We start from the raw sequence: 26960 nt of genomic DNA on the forward strand, positions 1-26960 counted from the left end.
TATAAATGGAAACAAAATAGAAAAATATTACAATAAGAATAAAAATAAAAAGCAACAATGAGAATAAAAATACAACAGTAAAATAAGAATATAACAAGAGAAACTAGGCAGTAGTGACCATGTTATGAAAAATAATTGAACTGTTATTGTTTTGCATCCCCTGTCATCCTAGTACCCCCCCTCACCCCTAGAGAGGAGTTGTACAGTCTAATGGCGTATGGGACAAAGGAGTTTTTTTGTCTATTAGTCCTGCACTTGAGATGAAGCAGTCTAGCACTGAACAGGCTCCTCTGGCTACTGATAACGGTATGCAGAGGGTGACTGGCATCATCCAGGATGCTCACTAGTTTTTCCACAGTCCTCTTCTCTGCCACCGTCACCAGTGAGTCCAGTTTTATTCCGATCGTAAAACCGGCCTGCCTGATCAGTTTCTCCAGTCCAGCACACTACGATGTAGTACAGAACACTGGCAACCACAGACTGGTAGTACATCCACAAGAGTTTTTATACAGATGTTGAAGGAGCGCAGCCTCCTCAGGAAGTACAGCCTGCTCTGTCCTTTCCTGTACAAGTGGTCCGTGTTAACAGTCCAGTCCAGCTTATTGTCTACCCACACTCCGAGGTACTTGAATGAGTCCACGGTCTGTACCTCGACTCCCTCGATCACTATAGGTTGTGACCTTGGACTCGACCTCCCAAAGTCAATGACCTGCTCCTTGGTCTTTGACGGATTGAGCTGCAAGAGGTTCCTGTGGCACCAGACAGCAAAGTCCCTCACCAGGCTCCGAAACTCCTCCTCTCTGCCGTCCCTGATGCACCCGACGATGGCTGTGTCATCCGCGTACTTCTGGATGTGACACAGCTCTTAGTTGTAGCAGAAGTCAGCGGTGTACAGGGTGAAGAGAAGAGGGGCCAGCATTGTTCCCTGCAGTGCTCCGGTGCTGCTGATCACAGTGTCAGACGTGATGTCCTTCAGTCTGACGTACTGTGGCCTATTGGTGAGGTAGTTTGAAATGCAGGCAACCAGGCAGGGGTCCACTCGCATTCTGTCCAGCTTGTCCTGGAGAAGACGGGACTGGATAGTATTAAATGCACTCGAGAAGTCCAGGAACAGGATCCTCACAGTGCCATTTTCCTTATCCAGGTGTGAGTGGGCTCGGTGCAGCAGGTAAAGGATAGCATCCTCCACACCAACGCCTGCCTGGTACGCAAACTGCAGGCTGTCCTGGGCATGTTGCACCTGTGGTCTGAGGAGGCTGAGAAAGAGCCGCTCCATTGTCTTCATTATATGAGAGGTGAGCGCCACTGGTCTGTAGTCGTTCAGCTCACTGGGGCAGTTCTTTTTGGGAACTGGAACGATGCACGTCTTCCAGAGGGTGGGCACTCTCCCCAGCTGCAGGCTGAGGTTAAAGATCTGCTGGCGTGGTTCACCCAGTTCTGCAGCACAGGTCTTCAGGAGTCGGGGCACACCTTATCTGGACCTGCTGCTTTCCTAGTCTGTAGCTTCCTCAGTTGACCTCTGACCTGGTCCGCAGAGATGACTAATGTCTGCGTAGAGGTGGTGGAGGAGGGTGCTGCCATGGCTGGGGGGGAGGTGCGTTGAGGGGAGAAGAAGAGGGGGTGGCTGTGATGGGGAGTGGGGGGTGGAGAGGACACGGGCTGGTTGAACCGGTTGAAGAAGTTATTCATCTCATTGGCCCTCTCTATTGTCCCCCCAACAGCTCTGGTCTTTGTCTTGTGGCCTGTGATGGGTTTCACACCTCCCCAGACCTCCCTCATGTTGTTCTGCTCCAGCTTCTTCCTGTAGCTGTCCTTAGCATCCCTCACGTGTCGTTTCACCTCCCGCTGTGCTGCTCTCATTGCCTCCCTGTCTCCACTCCTGAAGGCAGCTTTCTTCTTGTTGAGGACAGCTTTAACCTCTTGTGTTACCCAGGGTATGTTATTAGGGTAGCACCGAACAGTCTTAGCAGGGCAGGTCACGTCCACGCAGAAGTTGAGGTAATCCGTGAGACAGTGAGTCAGCCCATCAATGTCCTCACCCGGTGGAAGCAGCACGTCCCAGTCTGTGGTGTTGTAGCAGTCCCTAAGAGCATCTTCCATTTCAGGGGACCACCTCCTCACAGAGCAAGTGTTAACAGGCTGTCATTGGACCAGGGGGGTGTATTTTGGCTGCAAATGAACAAGATTGTGGTCAGACTTCCCTAGTGGGGGGAGGGGTGTGACCTTGTATGCATCCCTGACATTAGCATACAGTATGTCAGTTGTCCTGTTGTTTCTCGTGGGACAATCCACAGCCTGGTAAAAAGTAGCTAACGTTGAGTCCAAAGTAGCATGACTGAAGTCCCCAGAAATGATGAAAAAAGCCTCAGGATGTTTTGTCTGTAGCCTTGATGTGATGGCGTGGATCATCTCACATGCATTGGCTGCATCTGCTCTCTGGGGAATGTAAACACAAAGGGAGATCACGTGACTGAACTCCCTCGGCAGATAATATGGCCGGAGGCTAACAGCTAGTAGCTCCAGGTCCGAGCAACACAAGACTTTCTTCACGGAGATGTGTCCCGGGTTACACCAGCGGTTGTTAACGTATATGATGAGGCCCCCACCTTTGGTTTTCCCACATCCTTTAGTGTCTCTGTCAGCTCTCACTGCGGCGAATCCCTGCAGTTCCACGTTAGCATCCGGTACCAGGTGGTTCAGCCACATTTCCGTGAAGATAAACAGGCTGCTCTCTCGATACGCACGCTGGCTTTTTAGTCCATGAAGCTTGTCGATCTTGTTCGGCAGCGAGTTCACATTCCCCATGATGTCGGAAGGAATGGATGGTTTGTAGCGCCGTCGATTGTCCTCTCGCTTAGCCTTTAGCTCAGATCCCGCTTTGCAGCCCAGAGGATTCTTCCTCAGCTCCGCTGGAATGGAGTGTCGTACACCAGTACGCCCCATTGTTTTCAGAGTGATCAGCTCCTCTCTCGAATAAGAAAGAAAGCTGGCTCCTGGTCTTTTAAAACTGCCAAAAGTATCCATTGGATATGTACAGGGATTCACTATGTCTTCAAGGAAAACATAAAAAAGATAAAAGATAAAATATAAGTTTATAAGATCTAATAAATGATAATAATAATTAAAGATAAAAGATAAAGATAAAAGATACGTTTAAAAGATCGAGAACTACAGAGCTACTGGAGATGCAGCTGCCTTCCACAGCGCAAGCCTAAAAAAACAACAACAACAACAAATAAAATTATGTTTAGGGCCCTGGGTACACCTGTATCAAATGTATATTTCATATACAGTATTGTATATAATATAATAAGATGCAATAGTCATACATTATGTTTAGGGCCCTGGGTACACCTGTATCAAATGTATATTTCATATACAGTATTGTATATAATATAATAAGATGCAATAGTCATACAGTTAACTCATTCATTTGTGTAAGTATAGTACAGTATTCTTGAATGGCTCAATTGCATTTACTTACAGAATGTCTTTGATCCTGAACAGCTAATTTAAAACATTTGTATGCACTGTGATTACTTCGAGTATTTAATAATAGAAAAGCGCGATATAAAATCTAATCCTTTATTACTATTATTCATTAAATACAACCCTTAAAACCTTTAGCATATCAGTATGTGGAATTAAAATGTGGAATTGTTTAAACAAGGAAGTCAAACAATGCATAATATGATCCACTTTAGGAAACTGTTTACAAATGTGTTTACAAATACAAGGAGGAAGAATTATGACAGACGTATTGAACTTATTAATAATGATATACAGAATTATTCAACTCATTACTATGAAGCCACGTTGATGTAACACATGGCTTGGCATTGTCTTGCTGAAATAAGCAGGGGCGTCCATGGTAACGTTGCCTGGATGGCATATGTTAGTCCAAAACCTGTATGTACCTTTCAGCATTAATGGGGCCTTCACAGATGTGTAAATTACTCATGTCTTGGGCACTAATACACCCCCATACCATCACAGATGCTGGCTTTTCAACTTTGCGCCTATAACAATCCGGATGGTTCTTTTCCTCTTTGGTCCGGAGGACACGACGTCCACAGTTTCCAAAAACAATTTGAAATGTGGACTCGTCAGACCACGGAACACTTTTCCACTTTGTATCAGTCCATCTTAGATGAGCTCAGGCCCAGCGAAGCCGACGGCGTTTCTGGGTGTTGTTGATGAACGGTTTTCGCCTTGCATAGGAGAGTTTTAACTTGCACTTACAGATGTAGCGACCAACTGTAGTTACTGACAGTGGGTTTCTGAAGTGTTCCTGAGCCCATGTGGTCATATCCTTTACACAGTTTTTTAAATGTTTTTATTTTTTTTATTTTTTTTTATCCTTTACACACTGATGTCGCTTGTTGATGCAGTACAGGCTGAGGGATCGAAGGTCACGGGCTTAGCTGCTTACGTGCAGTGATTTCTCCAGATTCTCTGAACCCTTTGATGATATTACGGACCGTAGATGGTGAAATCCCTAAATTCCTTGCAATAGCTGGTTGAGAAAGGTTTTTCTTAAACTGTTCAACAATTTGCTCACGCATTTGTTGACAAAGTGGTGACCATCGCCCGATCCTTGTTTGTGAATGACTGAGCATTTCATGGAATCTACTTTTATACCCAATCATGGCACCCACCTGTTCCCAATCTGCCTGTTCACCTGTGGGATGTTCCAAATAGGTGTGTGATGAGCATTCCTCAACTTTATCAGTATTTATTGCCACCTTTCCCAACTTCTTTGTCATGTGTTGCTGGCATCAAATTCTAAAGTTAATGATTATTTGCAAAAAAAAAAAAGTTTATCAGTTTGAACATCAAATATGTTGTCTTTGTAGCATATTCAACTGAATATGGGTTGAAAATGATTTGCAAATCATTGTATTCCGTTTATATTTACATCTAGCACAATTTCCCAACTCATATGGAAACGGGGTTTGTATAAGATTTGCTTCTTCCTACTCCTTTTCGGACATTTTGTAAAGAAAAATGAAAATATGTAAAATATCTAATGTTTAATGATGTAACTGCACACATGTTCGAAATAAACTTCAACCAACCAACCTTCAACAATATCAATCCTCGCAGACCGTAGAAGTTGTAATTGGTTTGCTTGTAATACGTTAGTTCCTTTGTGTCTACGACTCATTCAGAAGATGCACACACCGCCTTTGTTTAAACCTTCTCCTATAATTTTGAATCAACATTTACAAAATAAATAGTAGTAGTTTAGTCTTTATTTGAAGGGACAATGCACAGAAACATTAAGGTCAAAGACAGATATGTTCTGTACCAGATTATAGCTAAATAGCTAATTTCCATCTGCAGTCCCTGGCTACCTAAATTAAAGGGATACAAAAATCATGCAATAAAATTATGACAATAAAATCATACACAAGTATTAAGAAAAAAGTAATAAAATGCCCTTTCATAGACACATACTTAATATACAATACAACCACACCTCATTTACATCATCACACAAAGACAATACATGCTCTTGTTCACATCTGTCATCATTTGTAAAAACAACCTTGATTTTAACAGAAACACCTCACAGTTTACAACAACAATGCTCTCATGGATAAATATAATACACATTAAGTTGACATGTCAAACAAGGTGCCCACCTTAGTGACCGTGTGAGCAGCTTTGATTGCTCCAAAGCCACTTTTTAACTTCAATTGTGAATGAAGAGTATTCTGTTAGACTTTTCAAGTTTGTTGTGAGGTCGTTCCATTCCTGTATGGCTTTGTATATATAACGTGAGGAGTGCTTTATATCGCACCTTTATTATCCGTATGTACAGTAGTCACATGTGAGCGAGTGTGCTGTGGATTTTGACTTAGGGATTCAGGGGTATTTCTGTTTAACTGTGTTATAAAATGTGTCAGTTGTCATTAAAAACCTGCAAGGGTGAATCACATTGCAGTCATTCTATGACTACGTTGCGAGTGTGTATGAGCATGTGCATGCAATCATGCCATGCCCTGGCCCTCCTCTTCCAACAGTGCACCACACCACATGTGTAAGGTGGAGACCAAATACCATACACTTGACCTAGTGTGAGTACAACCTAATCGAGCTTCTCAGGCCTACCTTTGATTGATTGCCACACGGATACTCTTGGAATCAATCTTCAAGTTTGCCCTGCACCGACTTGTGGCATGCCCATAGTGCTATTTTTTATAATTAACATCTAAATCCTCTGACTATCAATGGTCACAGCCAGATAGGGTGGGGCCAGATGCAAGCGTGTGTGTACATTGGGTTTTATATAACGATGGTGCGGAAACAAAAAGGCTATTGGGCTTAAAGTACCAGAAGAGGGGGAAAACAAGTTGACTTTATATGCTTAATTGTGTTTCATTGTATCAATTAAACCATACCCAACTGTATTTACAATCTGCGAAGTATGTGAAAATGCTGTCTAAACATCACAAAATGCCACAAATTCAGTCGTACATTTTGAGTATTGCGCTCAGAATATCTTCTGCAATTTTCATAGATTCTATTGTACTGTAGCAACCCTTCTGCACTCCGGCTATATTATCAGATCAGTCATACTGAAAGATGCAACAATTGGAAATAGATGTGCTTTTTATTATTCACAATCCTTATGTCAAACAAAAACACATATGCTTAGCTTTTTTATGCATTTGAAATGGTAAATAAATAGCTAAAAATTGAGTTAACACATCGAGGGTCCTCTATTGCGGCCATTATACCCTCTGAAAACATCCATAAACCACCAACAATACTCCACTTACATGTCGTGACCTTAAAATGAACCAAATATGAATGATATTGTTATTAAAAACGCTAACACACACGGTACTTAGCGGCGCATTCATAGCAGTGAGCTAATGCTATCTTACCCTGCTATTGTTGACACACTAAGACGGCGGCTGCCTTTGCTTCATCTCAAACTTGCTAAAAGTTAATTCGAGATTATAATTCATGCATCTCTTACCTGGTAGTAGACACATGTGGCCATGGACCAAGAGGCTGGTCAACTTTGACATCCTCTGAGATGACAAACTTAGTTGCGCAACCTTTTTTTCTACCTTTTGTGAGGATTGCAATTGAATCTTCATCTAAACGAGGTTATCTGAGTGTCCCGTCGGTTGGCATCCCGGCGAGAGTGGAAATTGTTAAGGGTTTGTTTTATTTTGGTTTATTATGGTTAGTTTGTATGTTTAGCACCTAGCAATGCTGCTGATGCTACAGTGTTTCAATAAAGCTGCATCCGTTTAGCCCTCGGCTTCTAAAACATATTGCTCATTCTCTTTGTCTTTGGGCTCAAAAATATAAGGTTCTGGATCATAATTTTTCCCAAAGTTATATTTGTTGGTTGTCACGTCTGCTTAATTAGCATTTTTGTTAATAGGGAAGGAATATGTGGTTCCTAATGCTACGTCACGGATCACGTGACTGATTTTAGCATTAACTCACAAAATCTCTGTGAGATTGATACTATTTTGATCATATCTATTTATTTGCAAAATTTGGAAGTCTTTTGGTGTCATAAATCAAGAGACAGTATATGATAATAGCTTCAATATCGAGGCAAATTGTTTTTCCACTGTACTGGTACTTTAAGTTTAGTAAGTTATGTTATGGAAATAGTACTGGTATAGTTTTTTGTAGCATGCTCTGTAACAGTGGCGTGCGGTGAGGTTAATGTCTGGTGAGGCACGACTGCATCATCACAGTCAGATTTACAAACATATGAACCTGCAGTGCAGGTGTACCTAATGTTGTGTCCCTGCGGTCGTTCGCGACTCCTGCAGCGCGAGCATTGTTGTTTTTCAACTTTTTGGCTTCTTGTTAAGTGACTTTTTTTGGGTGGATTCGGTCTTGCACGTGGAGGGTTTGGGTGTGGGCTTTGGTTGGTGTGGCCGCGGCGCTCCCGTCGGGCGGTGCATTCTGCGGCGGAGGTGCTTGGCACCAGGAGGCGGGGTTATGAGACGAGCCTTACACAGTGTGTCTTCGCAGCAGTTTTATGAATGCTCAGCACTAAAAATATGTTACACACATACAGTTGTTGACAAAATACACTGTTGTGGTGGATATTCACACACAGGACACTTATTAATTATTACGGTTATAATTCACTGCGTTCTAGCCCATGTTTACTTGCATAGGTGCATAGGTGCTTTTACTTTGAAGTGTTGAGACACACCTCTGTGGTGCTGACGTAATTACCTGTGCGACAGGTTTGTGGTTGTGGTTGTTCTCTCTGAAAATAAACGGAGTGTTACTTGGCTCTCCAAAGAGGAATAAATCTCCGTCGTTTCTCTGCCTACACTCCTACACTGTACATTATATACCTCAGCTAACTAAACTATGGAAATGTATAATATAATTCATATAGCAATACGGTCTCACTGCACAGCAGGCCAGCAGTTAGCCGAGTCATTGCGCACAATCCATGTTGAGGCACAACGCAGAGACGTGCCTCAACTGGCTGCTGATCACCGCACTGTCTCTTCTCAGTATTTGAACGGCAAATGTGAAAATAAAAATAAAAATAATCTAAAACTGGTGAAGTTAAATGGAAAATAACTTTAATATAATCACTGGATACATATAACAATTTAATTATTATTTTTTTCTTTTTACTTTTTTTTTTCTTTCCATGATGGCAGGTGAGGCCGTGCCTCCCCTGCCTCTAGTGACGGCACGCCACTGCTCTGTAAAATGTTAACTGTTACGGTACACCATAATGACTGTTTGGTACTTATCTTGGTGTTAAGGTCACGGTTCTGTTAATTTTGGGTACATTAAGGGAAGAACATTCAAAACATAAAAATGCTTAACTTCAGTGTATACAATTTAATGGTTTTTAAAATCAAACATAAACAAATGCAAACTTCTAGCAGGTAAATTAATTGATACATTCAATTGTCAAATAAAAAGCTATAGCACCCTGAAAACTTTAAAGGATGCAGGGAACCACTTTCACTTTTTGCAATAAAGATGCTAGAAGCAATGCAATGTTGGCCAAAACAGTAACAATTTAACTTTGTGTTATCAGTGACATACAGTACATCTGGAAAGAGTTCACAGAGCTTCACTTTTTTTAAGATCCCTTAAAAAATACTCTAGTGACAATTTCAACTTAAAATTAGATGAGTGGGACTGGTCCCCTGTGCTCACGAGCAACCTGGTCGATGTTGCTTGGGATCGCTTCAAAACAGCGTTCCTAAAGATACTAAATGACATGGCTCCCGTGAGAACAGTCAGGATCAAAGCCCGCTCTGAACCATGGATGAATCCGGACCTATTAGCTGCCATAAAAGACAGAGACAGAAAATACTCAGAATACCAAAAGTGTAAAACTGAAGTAGATAAACAACCCAATAATAACCTCAAATCACTCCTTTCAACTCTCAAAAAACAATGCAATAAATTAAGAAATAAGACAACCAACCTGACTAAATCCTTAAAAAAAAATTACATTAGCGACAAAATAGAGGAAAACACAAATAAGCCACGTGAGCTCTGGAAAATCCTCAACAACCAGCTTCCTGGTTGCAGCCAGAAACTTAAAGGCCTACTGAAACCCACTACTACCGACCACGCAGTCTGATAGTTTATATATCAATGATGAAATCTTAACATTGCAACACATGCCAATACGGCCGGGTTAACTTATAAAGTGCAATTTTAAATTTCCTGCTAAACTTCCGGTTGAAAACGCCTTTGGATGATGACGTATGTGCGTGACGTAGCCAGTGAAACAGAAGTATCGGTACCCCATTGAATCCAATACAAAATAGCTCTGTTTTCATCTCATAATTCCACAGTATACTGGACATCTGCGTTGGTGAATCTTTTGCAATTTGTTTAATGAACAATAGAGACTGCAAAGAAGAAAGTTGTAGGTGGGATCGGTGTATTAGCGGCTGGCTCTAGCAACACAACCAGGAGGACTTACTTGGATAGCAGACGCGCTAGCCGACGCTAGCCGACGCTAGCCGACGCTAGCCGGCAACCGCACGAATGATCGGGTGAAGTCCTTCGTCGCGCCGTCGATCGCTGGAACGTAGGTGAGCACAGGTGTTGATGAGCAGATGAGGGCTGGCTGGCGTAGGTGGAGCGCTAATGTTTTTATCATAGCTCTGTGAGGTCCGGTTGCTAAGTTAGCTTCAATGGCGTCGTTAGCAACAGCATTGTTAAGCTTTGCCAGGCTGAGAATTATTAACCGTGTAGTTACATGTACATGGTTTAATAGTATTGTTGATCTTCTGTCTATCCTTCCAGTCAGGGATTTATTTATTTTGTTTCTATCTGCATTTGAGCCAGATGCTATCACGTTAGCTCCGTAGCTAAAGAGCTTCGTCGATGTATTGTCGTGGAGATAAAAGTCACTGTGAATGTCCATTTCGCGTTCTCGACTCTCATTTTCAAGAGGATATAGTATCCGAGGTGGTTTAAAATACAAATCCGTGATCCACAATAGAAAAAGGAGAGAGTGTGGAATCTAATGATCCAGCTTGTACCTAAGTTACGGTCAGAGCGAAAAAAGATATGTCTTGCACTGCATTCTAGTCCGTCACTCTAACGTTCCTCATCCACAAATCTTTCATCCTCGCTCAAATTAATGGGGTAATCGTTGCTTTCTCGGTCCGAATCGCTCTAGCTGCATTGAAAACAATAGGAAAATATGAGGAGGCGAACAACTGACTACGTCACGCTACTTCCGGTAGGGACAAGGCTTTTTTTTATCAGAGACCAAAAGTTGCGAACTTTATCGTCGTAGTTCTTTACTAAATCCTTTCAGCAAAAATATGGCAATATCGTGAAATGATCAAGTATGACACATAGAATGGATCTGCTATCCCCGTTTAAATAAAAAAAATTCATTTCAGTAGGCCTTTAAAACCAGACTCACCAACATCAGCATCAAGGAGGGTGACTCCCTCATTACAGACAAAATGGAGGTAGCAAGCAGACTTAACAACTTTTTCACCAGCATAGCTGCAACTCTTGTCAACAAGCTGTCCCACCACTCTGGTCGCTTTGGTGTAGAACACATTAAAGCCTTCTACAGAAAGCTAGGAGTATCCAACAACGATTTCAAATTAGAAATGGTCGCAGCTGATGAGGTGCTTAAAAAATTGAGCGCGCTCCACCCAAACAAGGCCACCGGCCTTGACAATATCCCCTCCAGATTTCTCAGGGACTCTGCCGCCATCATTGCCCCAATCATCTCGCACATAATAAACCTCTCAATTTCACAAGGCCAAGTACCAAAAGATTTTAAGATAGTAAGAGTAACTCCCCTCTTTAAAAAAGGAAGCAAATTGGAACCTGGCAACTACCGACCTGTTTCTATTCTCAGTTCCATTTAGAAAGTAATGGAAAAAATAGTTTATGAACAGGTCGATAGTTACCTTGCCACCAATAAACTCATGTACAAATTCCAATCCGGCTTCAGAACTAACCACTCCACTGACACATGCCTTCTCTTTCTGACCGACCACATCAAACAGGAGGTGGACGCGGGAAAATACTGCGGCATGGTCATGCTGGACCTTCAGGGTGGAGCGCGCTCAATTTTTTAAACACCTCATCAGCTGTGACCATTTCTAATTTGAAATCATCGTTGCATACTCCTAGCTTTCTGTAGAAGGCTTTAATGTGTTCTACACCAAAGCGACCAGAGTGGTGGGACAGCTTGTTGACAAGAGTTGCGGCTATGCTGGTGAAAAAGATGTTAAGTCTGCTAGCTACCTCCATTTTGTCTGTAATGAGGGAGTCACCCTCCTTGATGCTGATGTTGGTGAGTCTTGTTTTAAGTTTCTGGCTGCAACCAGGAAGCTGGTTGTTGAGAATTTTCCAGAGCTCACATGGCTTATTTGTGTTTTACTCTATTTTGTCGTTAATGTAATTTTTTTTAAAGGATTTAGTCAGGTTGGTTGACTTATTTCTTAATTTATTGCATTGCTTTTTGAGAGTTGAAAGGAGTAATTTGAGGTTGATATTATTGGGTTGTTTATCTACTTCTGTTTTACATTTTTGGTATTCAGAGTATTTCCTGTCTCTGTCTTTTATGGCAGCTAATAGGTCCGGATTCATCCATGGTTCCGAGCGGGCTTTGATCCTGACTGTTTTCACGGGAGCCATGTCATTTAGTATCTTTAGGAACGCCGTTTTGAAGCGATCCCAAGCAACATCGACCATGTTGCTCGCGAGCACAGGGGACCAGTCCCACTCATCTAATTGTAAATTGAAATTGTCATTGGAGTATTTTTTGAGGGATCTGGATTGGGCTGTTATGTGGCCATTGGCTTTAGGTTTAGCTATTTTACGGGTGCAGAAGGTTAGATAGTGGTCGCTAAGACCACAGATCATGACCCCACTATTTTTTATTTTAGGCCGGTCTGAAGTGAGAATGAGATCTGTGGTTGATTGGGTGGAATCACACACCCTTGTGGGTAGCGCTATTAGCTGGGAAAGACCGTGCAGATTACAAAACTTGCTGAAGGATCTGAAGACAGGCGCATCTTTGCGTTGAATATCTGTGTTCAGATCCCCAGTTATAATTTTCTCCATGTTGTCTGTCCCTGCCAAGCATTCTTCCAAAGCCCCATAGAAATCACTCTGATTAGGGGGTCTATAAACAGTCCCTATTAGTACCGGCTTAGCGTTTTTAAATTTGATTTCCGCCCACACAGATTCCAAGTCATTGTGGTTAAGATCAGTGTGAGTTATGTATTTAATATCCTGGTGAATATACATACAAACGCCCCCGCCGTGTTTATTCCTATCCTTTCTGATAACCGAAAAGTTTTGTATTTCTATCTCTGAGTCAGAAATACTTTGATCAAATTTGGTTTCAGAGAAACACAAGATTTTTACCTTCGTTTTGAGGAACATTTCTCTGATTTGGTCAAGTTTGGCTCCAGAGAGGCTGTTCACATTAAGGTGGATGATGTGTAGTCCACTGGAACCAAAAAGAGCATCAGAGTCCGCTGTGTTGTGGTACTGACCAGAAAAATTGTTGGTTATTATTGCTGTTGAAGTTGAAAAGCAAGGAGAGAGAGGAGAGAGAGAGAGAGGCATATTGATCGTCCTCCAGGTGAAGGGGGAGGGAGAGGGAGGGGGAGGGGTGGAGTTGGAGAGGGGGAGGCCAGGTAGGGTTGCTGGGGGTGGGGTTGGGTTTCCTTTTGGCGGGCTTTTTTGAAGACAAAGAGAAAGAGAATAACGAAAATGTTTGTGTAAAGGCGCCTCTAAATCCTGTGTATGCCGCGTCCTCAACCGTCTGGGACCGGGGAGAGGCCGCGTGGACCCCCGCCATCTCGTGCAGTTCCCCGCAATCACCGATGTCTGGGTCGCCGTCCACCGCAGCCGCCGTGTCATTCACCGCCGCTGAGTCGTTGCCTTCTCCGATGACCGGGTCGTCCTCCACCGCCGCCGCCGAGCCTCCGACCGTGTCGATGAAAGGGGCGAAGTCCTCCGCCGAGCCGCCGATCACTGGAGCACAGGTGAGCTTGAGCTGAGATGAGCCGGTAGCCGAGTTAGCTTCGATGGCGACGCTAGCAGTTGCATTGCTAGTCTTCGCCAGTCGGGACAACATTAACCGTGTTGTTGCAGGTCCAGGGTTGAGTTCAGTGTCTCCTGATAGTAGAAGTAATAGTAGTATTATTGACTTTCTGTCTATCCTTCCAGTCAGGGGCATGTTTCTTCTGCCTCGATGTGCAGACAAGCATCATGCTAACACGTTAGCTCCAAAGCCAAGGTGCTTCGCTGATGTATTGTCGTGGAGATAAAAGTCACTGTGTATGTCCATTTCGCGTTCTTGACTCTCATTTTCAAGAGGGTAGAGTATCCGAGGAGGTTTAAAATATAAATCCGTGATCCACAGTAGAAAAAGGAGGAAGTGTGGGATAATCCGAGCAGTTGTTTGGATTCCCGATCGGGAGCGAAAGAGAGTGCGACCGCTCATCTCGGCGTCCAAGTGTGCAGTGTTAACCACGCTATACTGTTGGATAAGCTCAGAGCAATCGGATTTGACAAAACCTCATCGAGCTGGATGCAATCTTACTTGGAGGGGAGGGAACAGGTGGTAGAGGTGAACGGCACCGTGTCCCCCTCCCCCCTCTCAGTAAGCTGTGGAGTCCCCCAAGGCAGTATATTAGGGCCTTTACTGTTCCTAATGTACATAAACGACATGTCATCAGCATGCGACTGTGAATTGTACTTGTTTGCGGATGACTCGGCCCTGCTGGTATCAGACAAGGACAAGTCACAGAAAATCCTCAGTGCTGAACTCTGTAGAACTTGCACCTGGCTCGCTGACAACAAGCTATCCATACACCTGGGTAAAATGGAATCCATCCTGTTTGGGTCCCACATCAACCTTAAGAAAGTCAATGATTTCACTATAAAAGTGGGTGACATTGTTATCACCAGGAAAGATGAGGTCACCTACCTAGGTTCCATTCTAGAGGCTAATCTTTCCTGTGATAAAATGGCAACCAAGGTAATCAAAAAGGTCAACCAACGAACGAGATTTCTCTATAGAATCTCCTCTCTGGTCAACAAAAGCACCATGAGGATTGTAGCGGTAACTCTCGTTCAACCCTTTTTCGATTACGCATGCACCTCCTGGTACCCTAGCACCTCCAAAACCCTCAAATCTAAACTTCAAACATCCCAGAACAAGCTAGTCAGATTACTTTTAGACCTCCACCCCAGATCACACCTCACTCCTACCCACTTCTCCAAAGTGGGCTGGCTCAGGGTGGAGGACAGAGTAAAACAACTTGCACTGAGCCTAATCTATAAAATTCGCTACACCTCCCTGATACCGAAGTACATGTCAAACTACTTCCTTAACGTAAATGACCGCCATAACCACAACACTAACCACGTTAAACCCAGATTCCGATCTAACAAAGGTCTTAACTCATTCTCTTTCTATGCCACATCAATGTGGATTGCGCTCCCAACAGGTGTAAAAGAAAGGGCATCTCTATCCTCCTTCAAATCCGCAATAAAAGTACACCTCCAGGCAACTTCAACCCTAAACTAACACCCTCCCCGGATTGTTAATAATAAAATGTAGATACTTTTTCTTATGCTTTCTGATCTCTCTCTCTCTCTATGTCCACTACTTGCTGTGCATATCCTACCAAGTCAGTCCTACAGTGTTTCAATGCAGTGACATGCAGTCAGGGGAGGCAGGTGAGGCAGGGCCTCACGTGCCATCATGGAAAGAAAAAAAATGTAAAAAGAAAAAAAATGTATTAAATTGTTATATGTATCCAGTGATTATACTATAAAGTTATTTTCCATTTAACTTCACCAGTTTTAGATTATTTTTATTCAAAATCGCTGAATTTTCACATTTGCCGTTCAAATACTGAGAAGAGACTTGTGGTGAGTCACCAGCCAGTTGAGCCTCACCATGGATTGCGCAATGACTCGGCTAACTGCTGGCCTGCTGTGTAGTGAGACCGTATTGCTATATGAATTATATTATACATTTCCATAGTTTAGTTAGCTGAGGTATATAATGTACAGTGTATTTTGTCAACAACTGTATGTGTGTAACGTATTTCTTGTGCTGAGCAATCATAAAACGGCTGCGAAGATGCACTGGCTGAGGCTCGCAGTAATCCCGCCTCATGGTGGTAGAGGGCGCTAGTGATCCCAGGGATCATTTTTGCGACTACTCGGCTGCAGAATAAGTGACAACAAGCAGCAACAGTTAGCGATCGTTTATTTTTTCCTCTCGCCTGGACTTTTACCATGGAGGATTACATATCTAAAATAAAACAGTTTTCTAAACTGGACTTTCAATCGAAGCAGGAGGTAATGATTAAAGAAAGATCTCCATCGAGACAGAGAGACTTTTAAAACTGAAGAAAGATAAGGAAGACTTCTATAAACAAGTTATCGATGCTTTTGTTCAGAAGGAGCGGCGCATGGACTTAATTTATAAGTAAAGGTAAGACCATAATAAAGTTTTTTTTATTAAATGTGCTTTTTTTTGTGCTACAGTTTGCATGTGTAAAGTTAAAGTTAAGTTAAAGTACCAATGATTGTCACACACACTAGGTGTAATGAAATTTGTCCTCTGCATTTGACCCATCCCCTTGTTCACCCCCTGGGAGGTGAGGGGAGCAGTAGGCAGCAGCGGCGCCGCGCCCGGGAATCATTTTTGGTGATTTAACCCCCAATTCCAACCCTTGATGCTGAGTGCCAAGCAGGGAAGAATGCTGGTATGAGCTTTTAAACGTAACCCGTTAACTGCTGCCAATCAAATGGTGAATAAGATACTCTTAGGGTTCATATGTTTGTAAATCTGACTGTGATGAAGTCAGTGCCTCACCAGCCATGAACCTCACCGCACGTCACTGTTTCAATGTCCATTTCTCTGATGATGCAATTGTTGATGCTGATTGTTGATGACAGAAGTGTTGATACCAACCAAACCTAACCCCCCGCCCCCCCTCCATATCCCACACCCCGGAATGTAAATAATTCAATGTATATACTCTGATGATTATCTTGTGTGATGACTGTATTATGATGTTAGTATATATTTGATAGTATATATCTGTATCATGAATCAATTTAAGTGGACCCCGACTTATACAAGTTGAAAAACTTATTCGGGTGTTACCATTTAGTGGTCAATTGTACGGAATATGTACTTCACTGTGCAATCTACTAATAAAAGTTTCAATCAATCAATCAATCAATCAATCAATCAATCAATCAATCAATCAATCAATCAATCAATCAATCAATCAATCTGATCTTTTGAAATGTGATTGCAGTCTAAACGGCAGTTCGACTTATTTGCGACTTTTACATCATCTTTAGTCGAGCTACATCTTTCGTGAATTTTTGCAGTTCTCTTTTTCCTTCTCCTGTTTTTGTTTTCGTTTGTAATAGAAAAATAATTTACCGTAAAAATCTATTTTCTCTGTTTTGGGTTTGATAATTACAACCAAAAAATGGAAAACCGATCGTTATCCATGAGCCATTATCCACTATCCGATTTACTTGATGTGTTTGAAAATCAAAAATGGGAATTAAAGCAACAAGTTAAAAATTCTTCTTTATTTTTCATTCAATATTCAGACATATGGGTAGATTGCGCATGCGTAGTGTCTGTTTTCCATTCCCTCGTCTATGAGTAACCCGCAACAACAGTAACAAAAAAAAGACAAAGAAGAGTGGTGTCGAAGTTTGTCGCGGTCAAAAGTTCCTTTTTATTTTTTTTATGTCAAAAGACATGGAAAGTCTGACATTTTATTGGTTCTCTATCGAGCAGGCAAACGGGTCAGTGTACGTCACGCTTCTTCTTCTGTTGTAGTTACAGGTCACTTGTTGTTCCGGTCAACTCCCTTTTCGTGTTCACTATATCAAACTGCACATGCAAGTGACATCAAAGCCACATACGGTAGTCTGATAAAGATCATGTTTCACTTGTAATCTAAATAGTCAGCTAGAAAAAATAAGATTTAGTCCACTTTGGTCTGCAGTGTAAACGTAGTCATTGTTGATCGACCACCCCCTCTTCAAACGAACAACATTCAGGGAGAAGTTACAGTGCTTTTAGATGGGGGTGGGAGCCATGGCAGCACCGGATACTCATTGAAAAGTGCAATATATGCTTTCCTTTCATAGTCTACGAAAGTCTCTAGACTAGATTTTTCACTAGTCGCTTTTTTTGATGAAGAGTACTGCTCTTAAATATAGCAACAAAGTCGTTAACTTGACAGCACTAGAGATCCCTCATGCTTTTTCTTCTTATTCTCTGGCAGACCGGCTGCATTATATGTTTATGAACGAGGGCGGACACTTGGTGCCGAATTTATTCCTGGCGCGCTATCACAAATAAATGAATGGGAGAAACAGTGACAGAAAAATTGTGACTGAATAAATCCAGCGTGTATAATAAATAAATACTTTCTAAATAATATTAAATGAATTAATTCAGAGGAAGTGGTTCTTCCGACATTTTCCTTGTAAAACCTTTAACTTGCTCATATTTGTACATTGTTTTATTTCCTTACTCAAGCCGTTCCATAATGTTGATCCACCGATCTAAAAGTTTTTCGTGTTTTACAGACATACAGATGTTAAACTGTTAAAAGATTGTTGTTAAAACTTCTAATGCATATTACTTTGCATTATGCATATATATAATGTATATATTATATATGTAATCTATTATATATACTGTATATATAATACATATATAGCTATATATGTATGCATTCAGTATATATGTATATATACACACTTGTATATATACGTATATATTATATCGTTTTTTTTTTTACTTCTCTGCAAAATAGGAAAGAATTGGCAGAACTTGTGTTGCCATACTCTGTTTGACCAGCAGGTAGCAGAACTGAACTGTCCATTTAAGGTGAACTGACAGTACTGACATCGGTGGTATGTCTTCTTGAAATGAAAGTCTCATTCCTATTTTTATTGATTTGTCCACACATTTACAACAAACCCTTCCTATTTGTCTCCCACATTTGGCTATTTAAATTCTGCCGAGTCACCCGTGTAATTATACACAATTTATATCCTCTCATCCTCCAGTTCCTCTCCACCCCTCTTGACCTTTTGCTCCTTCTAGGCTGGACGCACATTTCACATGGTGTCAGGGGAGCAGGAGCAAATTTGTCTTCGACAATAATCCTTAATTATTTTATGCATCCAAATATAGAACTCATTTTGAGGTTCGTAAGCTGAGGCAAACATGCCAAGTCCAAACACTCTGCTTTCCCATGAACCGTCGTTTGGAGCAAGAGCTCTATTTTGGAAAGGATTAGAGGAATAATACATGGAATTTGTCGTTTTTGGGTGGATTTGTGTGAGGCTTTTTAATGCAGTTTGAGTGTGCACGGGCGGAATATGCTCGCTTTAAAGAGACGTTGCAATAAGAATGTGATGAGCTGCACTCTCACTTGCAGCTGCCAGGATCAGTTTCACACATGCACACGCACGCTAGTGCACAGCATGTGTTTTTGTTAAGTCTGCTGCATTTTAATCTGACGGAGCCATACAATTAGTATCCATTTATATACAGCCATGTACCAGCCTCACCCTGCCTTGCCTCCCTTCTCCTCATCTGGCGGGTTATTTTGGGAAGCAGAGGCGTATGCGCTCCCACACAGTCTCCAAACCACCACTCTGCGAATGTGTGTGCGTGTGTGTGTTTGCAGCAGCAGCAGTGTTTCCTCCTGAAGAATTCTCTTTTTTTTTTTAAGCAAAGGACAGCCTCACCTTTTAAGATATTTCTCACTTCAAAACGATTCGAAGTCGAGGAACGCGAGATGGCGTGAAAAGAAAGCTCACCTCTACCGCCTCAACTCCCCAATGGTACGCAAGCAGCAGCACAGTAAAAAGTTAAGGGAGAGAGTGAGGAGTAAAAACAGACTCTCTTAGGGAGCTTGAACCCTTTCATCAGTACATGCTCATTACGGGCGGCCGCTCCCTTGCTGTACAAACGCTGTGATCACAAGGCTGACATATGGTAGGGTTTAAATTCTATCTTCCCCGCCCGTGTGTGTCGCTCTGGCTGCATCAGCTTGCTCCTTGTACATGACATCTGGGGTGTAACGATTCGATTAAACGATTCGATTCGATTCAGATCTTGAGGTTGACAATACGATACGACTAGTTTATTTAAAACAATACGAGGCCCTGAGTTCAATCCCGGGCTTGGGATCTTTCTGTGTGGAGTTTGCATGTTCTCCCCGTGACTGCGAGGGTTCCCTGCGGGTACTCCGGCTTCCTCCCACCTCCAAAGACATGCACCTGGGGGTAGGTTGATTGGCAACACTAAATTGGCCCTAGTGTATGAATGTGAGTGTGAATGTTGTCTGTCTATCTGTGTTGGCCCTGCGATGAGGTGGTGACTTGTCCAGGGTGTACCCCGCCTTCCGCCCGAATGCAGCTGAGATAGGCTCCAGCACCTCCCGCGACCCTGAAAGGGACAAGCGGTCGAAAATGTGATTCATTGAGTTGAAATCAATTCTGTAACTTTTTAGCAAAAAAAAAAAAAATCATCCAGTGTGACTGTAAAGTAAATACTGGACACTGCAGGTGAAGTTTCACACATTCCTGTTATTTGTTTGAAGGAATTAGGTATGAATAAATTTTGGATACAAACAAGGAAGTAACCAACAATTAATGGCCAATGCATTCACATCTTATTTGAATAAAGTGCCACTTACACTTTAGGTTGAATTATGAAGAAAAAAACATGTTCTGCTCTCATTTTCAAAATTGAAGACATTTTCATTAAAAGTACATTAACCAACATTTTAACAGCTACTTTTGCTTTTGTTTTTCAACATAGAAATAACACATTATTAATATAAAAAAATTAAGTGCAACCAACATCTCTTCAGGTTGAATTAACAGTAAATTTACCTGAGAATTTAAGGGCAACCAACTTTTTCAGGTTAAATGAGCAGCGGTTTGACCCGCTACTACTTAAATTTTTAACAACCTAAAACAACATAAAGACCTAATGGAAAAGACAGCAGAAAAGTATCGGCGACACACGGACCAAATGGCCAAGGGTGTAATGAATGAAGTTGGAAAAGTAACTTTTTAAAATGTTTTCAATAATACTAATATACTATGTTCATTACACTGTTTTTAACGTACTTACTCCATAACTTGCTCCGCTGTCACTTTCATTTTGTTTGTCGCATCCTTTGTGGCTTAAAGTTGAGTTGTGGCTTTATATTATTGTATTGTGTCATTTGTATTTGTTGTGGCTTTTGCAATCGTGCTGTAGCTGAACAATTTTGTGTTATAATTTAAGATTGTGATTGATTATCTGATTTATTGTCTTGTCGTCCTGCTCTGTAAATATTCGCCATTTTTGTTTTGATGACGCCACAGACAGATTTAACGTTTAACGTCCTTGTCGTTAAAAGTGCAAAACTTAATATAAAGTTTTTGCCGTTCTTAAATGCAATATTTTCTTTTTTTAGTATCGATACAATGGATATATTGCCTTTTAAAATTATGTTGGATCGACACCTATCTTCTGGAAAATAACTTGCCGAGCACAAATCAATATACTTAAAACTTAGGAATATAAATCGTTCTAATGAAATCTAATATGATCCCAAACAGAAGCCATATATCAAAAGTTTGCCTTCAAAGTGGACTGCGTCTGTTAATGTGAGCATAATAAGGCTTGCCATCCATTTTGCGTCTCTTTCTTCATTAATATGCAAAATATATGCTGATCATCCAAATGCCCACGATACTGGAAGAAGAAGATGTGAATATAATTATTTAGCACACGCAATGTAATTTATCTACACTCATCTGTTTTTTGCGAACACTATTCAGCGTTTTATTTAGCACGTCTCAGAAAGACAGGCAAACTGACAGTTCCACACACGGCTGCTGGATCAGTGCTAGCGCTGCACAGACAGACGATGGACAGACGAGAACCCTCCGTCAACATTTTAGACGGTCAGAAAAAAAAAAATTGGACATATCAATTATTCAGCAAATTCCTTTTATAATTATAACTGCTGGATAATTTAAGGGGCTGATTAAAATGGATTCAACTAATGCGTTTTGTCTGCTAGCATTTTTTTTAAATGTCATTCTTATTTTAATTTAGGAAATATATTTCTATAATATTTATCCTTTAATATATATAAGACGTATGTTATTGTGAGCATTTTCTTGCCTTTGAGTCATTCCAGACACACAAGTGCGCTGGTGATGCGATCCATAGTCTTGCGCACACAATTAAGTGTCAGTGTGCACATGTTTCTGTTGTCTAGATTGCGATTCAAAAAATGTGTTACAGATTAAAGATGTGTGCTGCTGGTTCAACACATCGCACAGAGGTATGATAACATGAATGTGCAGTAAATTAAAGTGGTAAAAGCCCCGTAGGCATGCAAAATTCTCATTAAATAAGGCAGCCTGCACCAATTTTCAATTACACGCAGTGCTAGTAGATCACAGGCAACACGCCCACTCATAGTACATGCTTTTATTTTTTGCACATGCTGTCTCGCGCATGGTTTTTGGATCTTAGTAAATCAGGCCCTTGGTAAGTAGCAAAAGTCGACAAAATTATCCTCTTTTGATTCAAAACACTGTACAAAACATACTAAATGAGCTTCTTTTCCCAAGAAAAGATGATAATAGCAGAGTTTGCTGTTTTCCCCTTTATCAATTTTTGTGGTGGTCAGTGCTGAAAATGCAGTCTGACACAAGTCATACGGGAAGAGCAATCATGTCCTCAATGCCATTGTGGAAATACTGGATACTTCATTTGAAGTTAAACCACAAAATGACAGAACAGCAAACTTTTCCTCATGCTCAACAGACACTAGGGATTTGGTGCAGGTCAGCTTGGAAGCAACAACATCATAATTTAACTGCGCACAGTCATAATGTCAGTTGTATTTTTAGTCCACTTTGTCCTTATTGACCTTGGAAGTTTTTTTTAGCCGCCTCAGTGAGAAAGCTTAAAGGGGTCATACTATGATTTTTTTCTACATTTAAAACACTTCCTTGTGTTCTACATAATATGTGACGGTGGTGCTTAGGTCAAAATTTTGCATGGATTGTTTTCCGGACCATCTTCAAGCCGCTGTCTGGCGGTCTTTTCAAAATGCACTGTTTTGTTGGCGCCCTTATTTACATGCCTCCAGGCCAAGCCCCCTTCAACTGTGTCTCCACCCTGTCAGCCATGTTGCAGTTTTTAGCGCTTCCATATTGAGTGTACTGACTGATATAAGTAGGAACTTTAAGCTACTTTTTACTAGAAATGGCAACAACAGAGGATTTTAGCATACATATGCATGTACGAGCAAGTCGGCCCCACATCAAGAGGATAGAGAAAAATAAGAAACTGAATGAATCTAATTTTGGATTACAGCTGGATAGAAATAGCAGACTCGTGCAAAGCTCTTCAGGTAAACCGCTACCAAATATGGAGATATCCGCTGACGTAACTAAGACATAATACGTCACCAAAGTCTCAAATTACATACAGCTTGTCTGGAGCAAGTTTGGAAGAAGGCAAAGTTGTTTGTTAAGTATCTCCGCCATGCCTCCATTGTTTGATTTCACATTTTCGGCACTTATGCAGATCACAAATACACAAAAACAGATACGGGTAGGAACATTTGGTTTTGCATAATAGGACCCCTTTAAAATTATAACGTGGTTTTTCCCTTTGCGACACATCAGCCAACTTTAAACTTAAGGTGACATCATTGTTATCAGGTAAAAGAAAGCACATTATTTTCAAAAATTATTTACATTTACATTTTACATTTTACAAACACAAGATACTTAATGTTCGAACTAGTAAACTTTTTTTTATTTTTTTGCAAATATTTGCTCATTTTGAATTTGATGCCTGCAACATGTTTCAAATAGGCGGCAAATGTGGCAAAAAAGACTGACAAAGTTGAGGAATGCTCATCAAACACTTATTTGGAACATCCCACAGGTGAACAGACTAATTGGGAACAGGTGGATGCCATGATTGGGTATAAAAGCAGCTTCTAGGAAATGCTCAGTCATTCACAAACAAGGATAAGGCGAGGGTCACCACTTTGTGAACAAATGCGTGAGCAAATTGTCGAACAGTTTAAGAACAACATTTCTCAACAAGCTATTGCAAGGAATTTAAGGATTTCACCATCTACGGTCCGTAAAATCATCAAAATGTTCAGAGAATCTGGAGAAATTACTGCACGTAAGTGGCAAGGCCGAAAACCAACATTGAATGCCCGTGACCTTCGATCCCTCAGGCGGTACTGCACCAAAAACCGACATCAGTGTGTAAAGGATATCACCACATGGGCTCAGGAACACTTCAGAAAACCACTGTCAGTAACTACAGTTCGTCGCTACATCTGTAAGTGCAAGTTAAAACTCTACTATGTAAAATGCCATTCATGAAAAACTTGCGGGCCATACTAACGTTAAACTTTTATATTAAGGTGGGGGCTGCAATTGGCCCACGGGCTGCGAGTTTGAGGCCACTGGTCTAAACCAAGGATAGTGTAACAACAACTATACACGACACGTAAGAAGAGGCCAGATCGATCCATAAATTGGTGGTGTCGATACAAATGGTAGTGTCAGGAAAGGATCAATACTAGAGTGAGAAGATCAAATTGTTTTTGTTTGATCAAAATATTGTTTTTGTTTTGTTTGTTTTTTGTTTACAAACTGGGGAATAATTCCTTAGACACACAAGGACTTTGAGGGCAAAAACCAAAGGATTTAAATGAATAATATATTTGTTGCTGTTGTTCAGTTATTGTGCACTATTAACTTTGTTTTGCTCAAATAATTTTATATAACGAAAGAAAATATAGTTTGAATATTGTATTGATTTTGTTTAACTGTCAACAGCATTCACCGAAATGAATTGAAAAATATACGGTTAAAACGTGTGATCACACCCATGGAAGATCGGAATCGGCAGTGAAAAAAAAACCCTGATTGGAAGGTCCTTAAACAAAAGCTTTGTGATTGATTTTTCTGCTCCGTCTGAATGTTTTTTGCAGCTCGGTACAGGTCTGTAGCTCATTGTTTGTGGACCCTAGTACCTGTTACAGGCATATGAAATTTCCGCAAAAATGCGAATATCCGCATTTTTAAACATTAATTTTTGCATCAAAATATCACTTTCGCTGTGTTTAATGAAATATCAATAAAAATACTATCCAAACAAGATTTGTTAAACGCTCTCCTCAGCCGCAGGTACTCACTGTCCCTTTTGCCTAAACACAGCACTGAGTTGCAGGACAAGCAACGTTGTGGCTCTGATAGCGAACACAGACGACTACAAGTAAGCTAGATAGATGGTTAGCTAACTAGCAAGCTTCTGTCGGTACCATACTTGCCAACCCTCCCGATTTTTCCGGGAGACTCCCGAATTTCAGTGCCCCTCCCGAAAATCTCCCGGGGCAACCATTCTCCTGAATTTCTCACGATTTTCACCCGGACAACAATATTAAGGGCGTGCCGTGATGGCACTGCCTTTAGCGTCCCCTACAACCTGTCGACGCGTCCGCTTTTCACCATATAAACAGCGTGCCGGCCCAGTCACGGCTTCTGCATACACACGAAAGTGACTGCAGGACATACTTGATCAACAGCCATACAGGTCACACTGAGGGTGGCCGTATAAACAACTTTAACACTGTTACAAATATGCGCCACACCGTGAATCCACACCAAACAAGAATGACAAACACATTTCGGGAGAACATCCGCACCGTAACACAACATAAACACAACAGAACAAATACCCAGAATCCCTTGCATCCCTAATTCTTCCGGGCTACAATATACACCCCCGCTACCACCAAACCCCCCCCCCCCCCCCCCCCAATCTCCAGAATTCGAAGGTCTCAAGGTTGGCAAGTATGGTCGGTACTCCAAAATACATAGAATAAAAAAGTTAAGACCATGGTTGGGAGCACCAAATAAAACTTGCTAGTTAGCTCACCTTCTACTTGTTGTAGCCTCTTTTCGCCCTCCGAGCCACAACATTGACTGCTGTCCACTTTGCTGTTAATAATATTTGGAAAATTACAATCCGAACACGGTTAGTTCCGAACCTGTTGAAGTTCTAAAGCAGGGGTCCCCAAACTACGGCCCGCCAGCATCCAAAATCCGTCCCGCGGGAAGTCCCAAGTTAACATTTTTTAAAATTATTTTTTAAAATCTGTCCTTTCTAATCAATTTTCTACCGCTTGTTACTCTCTGTGTCTCCTTGTCGCTCAGGCAAATCATATTGTCTAAAAATGCACATCGATAAAATGACATCATCACACTCGCCCCGCAGCAAGTGCATGCTCTTTCAGTCAATTAGTGCGCAAGGTGTATATATATATATATATATATATATATATATATATATATATATATATATATATATATCAGGCCCCTGTTCACCTGGGGCCTGATAGACGCACCTGTGTGCCAGCTCTGTCAGAAAAGAGGATCATTAGAACACATCCTCAGCTGTTGCTCAAAGGCATTGGGAGATGGCAGGTATCGGTGGCGCCACGACCAGGTCCTGCGGGCAATAGCAGACACCATCTGCATGGGCATCAACACCAGTAAGCGGCAACACCCAACCAAGAGCACAATTGCCTTTGTCCGAGCAGGAGAGAAACCTCAACCCTCCAAGAAGACCCAGGGGGGCCTGCTAACAACAGCAAGGGACTGGCAGCTCTTGGTTGACCTGGGAAGGCAGTTGCGATTCCCAGATATCATCGCAACTACAACACTCCGGCCAGACATGGTCTTGATGTCTGGAACCAGCAAGCAGGTGGTACTCCTTGAGCTAACTGTCCCCTGGGAGGACAGAATGGAGGAAGCTCAGGAAAGGAAGAGAGCGAAGTACGCAGATCTTGTGGCTGACTGCCGGAGGAACGGGTGGAAGGCCCGCTGCGAGCCTATTGAGGTGGGCTGCAGGGGTTTTGCAGGCAAGTCCTTACACCGGGTCCTGGGGCTCCTTGGGATTTGTGGACTGCACAGGAGAAGAGCCATAAAAAACATTTTGGAAGCGTCTGAAAAGGCTTCACGTTGGCTCTGGTTGAGGAGGGGGGACGCGTGGCGTAGTGCGCTACCTGGACACAAGTCGAGGGACTGATCACCCTCGGCTGGGTCGCCCGGGTGAGGGTGTTTGATTAAGACCCGAAACACCCTATAACCCCGGGAGAATCACTGATGATGTGTCCAGGTTGCACCATGAGGTGTATTATAGTACTAATATATATATATATATATATATATATATATATATATATATATATATATATATATATATATATATATATATATATATATATATATATATATATATATATATATATATACACTACCGTTCAAAAGTTTGGGGTCACATTGAAATGTCCTTATTTTTGAAG

General features: G+C 41.6%; 1 protein-coding gene across 4 annotated transcripts in view; it reads left to right on the forward strand.

Annotated features, from left to right (window-relative positions):
- The window catches only part of LOC133661868 (sodium/calcium exchanger 1-like), a 166440-nt gene that overhangs the window by 12261 nt on the left and 127219 nt on the right, over positions 1-26960 (forward strand). Inside the window, exon 3 of one of the 4 annotated variants that reach the window (XM_062065408.1) lies at positions 1145-1295. The exons of the other annotated variants lie outside the window; for them this stretch is intronic. The gene's annotated coding sequence lies outside the window, so the exon portion shown is untranslated. The remainder of the gene's footprint in view (positions 1-1144; positions 1296-26960) is intronic. 4 annotated transcript variants of the gene reach the window in all.

The sequence above is a fragment of the Entelurus aequoreus genome, linkage group LG12, assembly GCF_033978785.1.
Source record: "Entelurus aequoreus isolate RoL-2023_Sb linkage group LG12, RoL_Eaeq_v1.1, whole genome shotgun sequence".
Taxonomy (NCBI): domain Eukaryota; kingdom Metazoa; phylum Chordata; class Actinopteri; order Syngnathiformes; family Syngnathidae; genus Entelurus; species Entelurus aequoreus.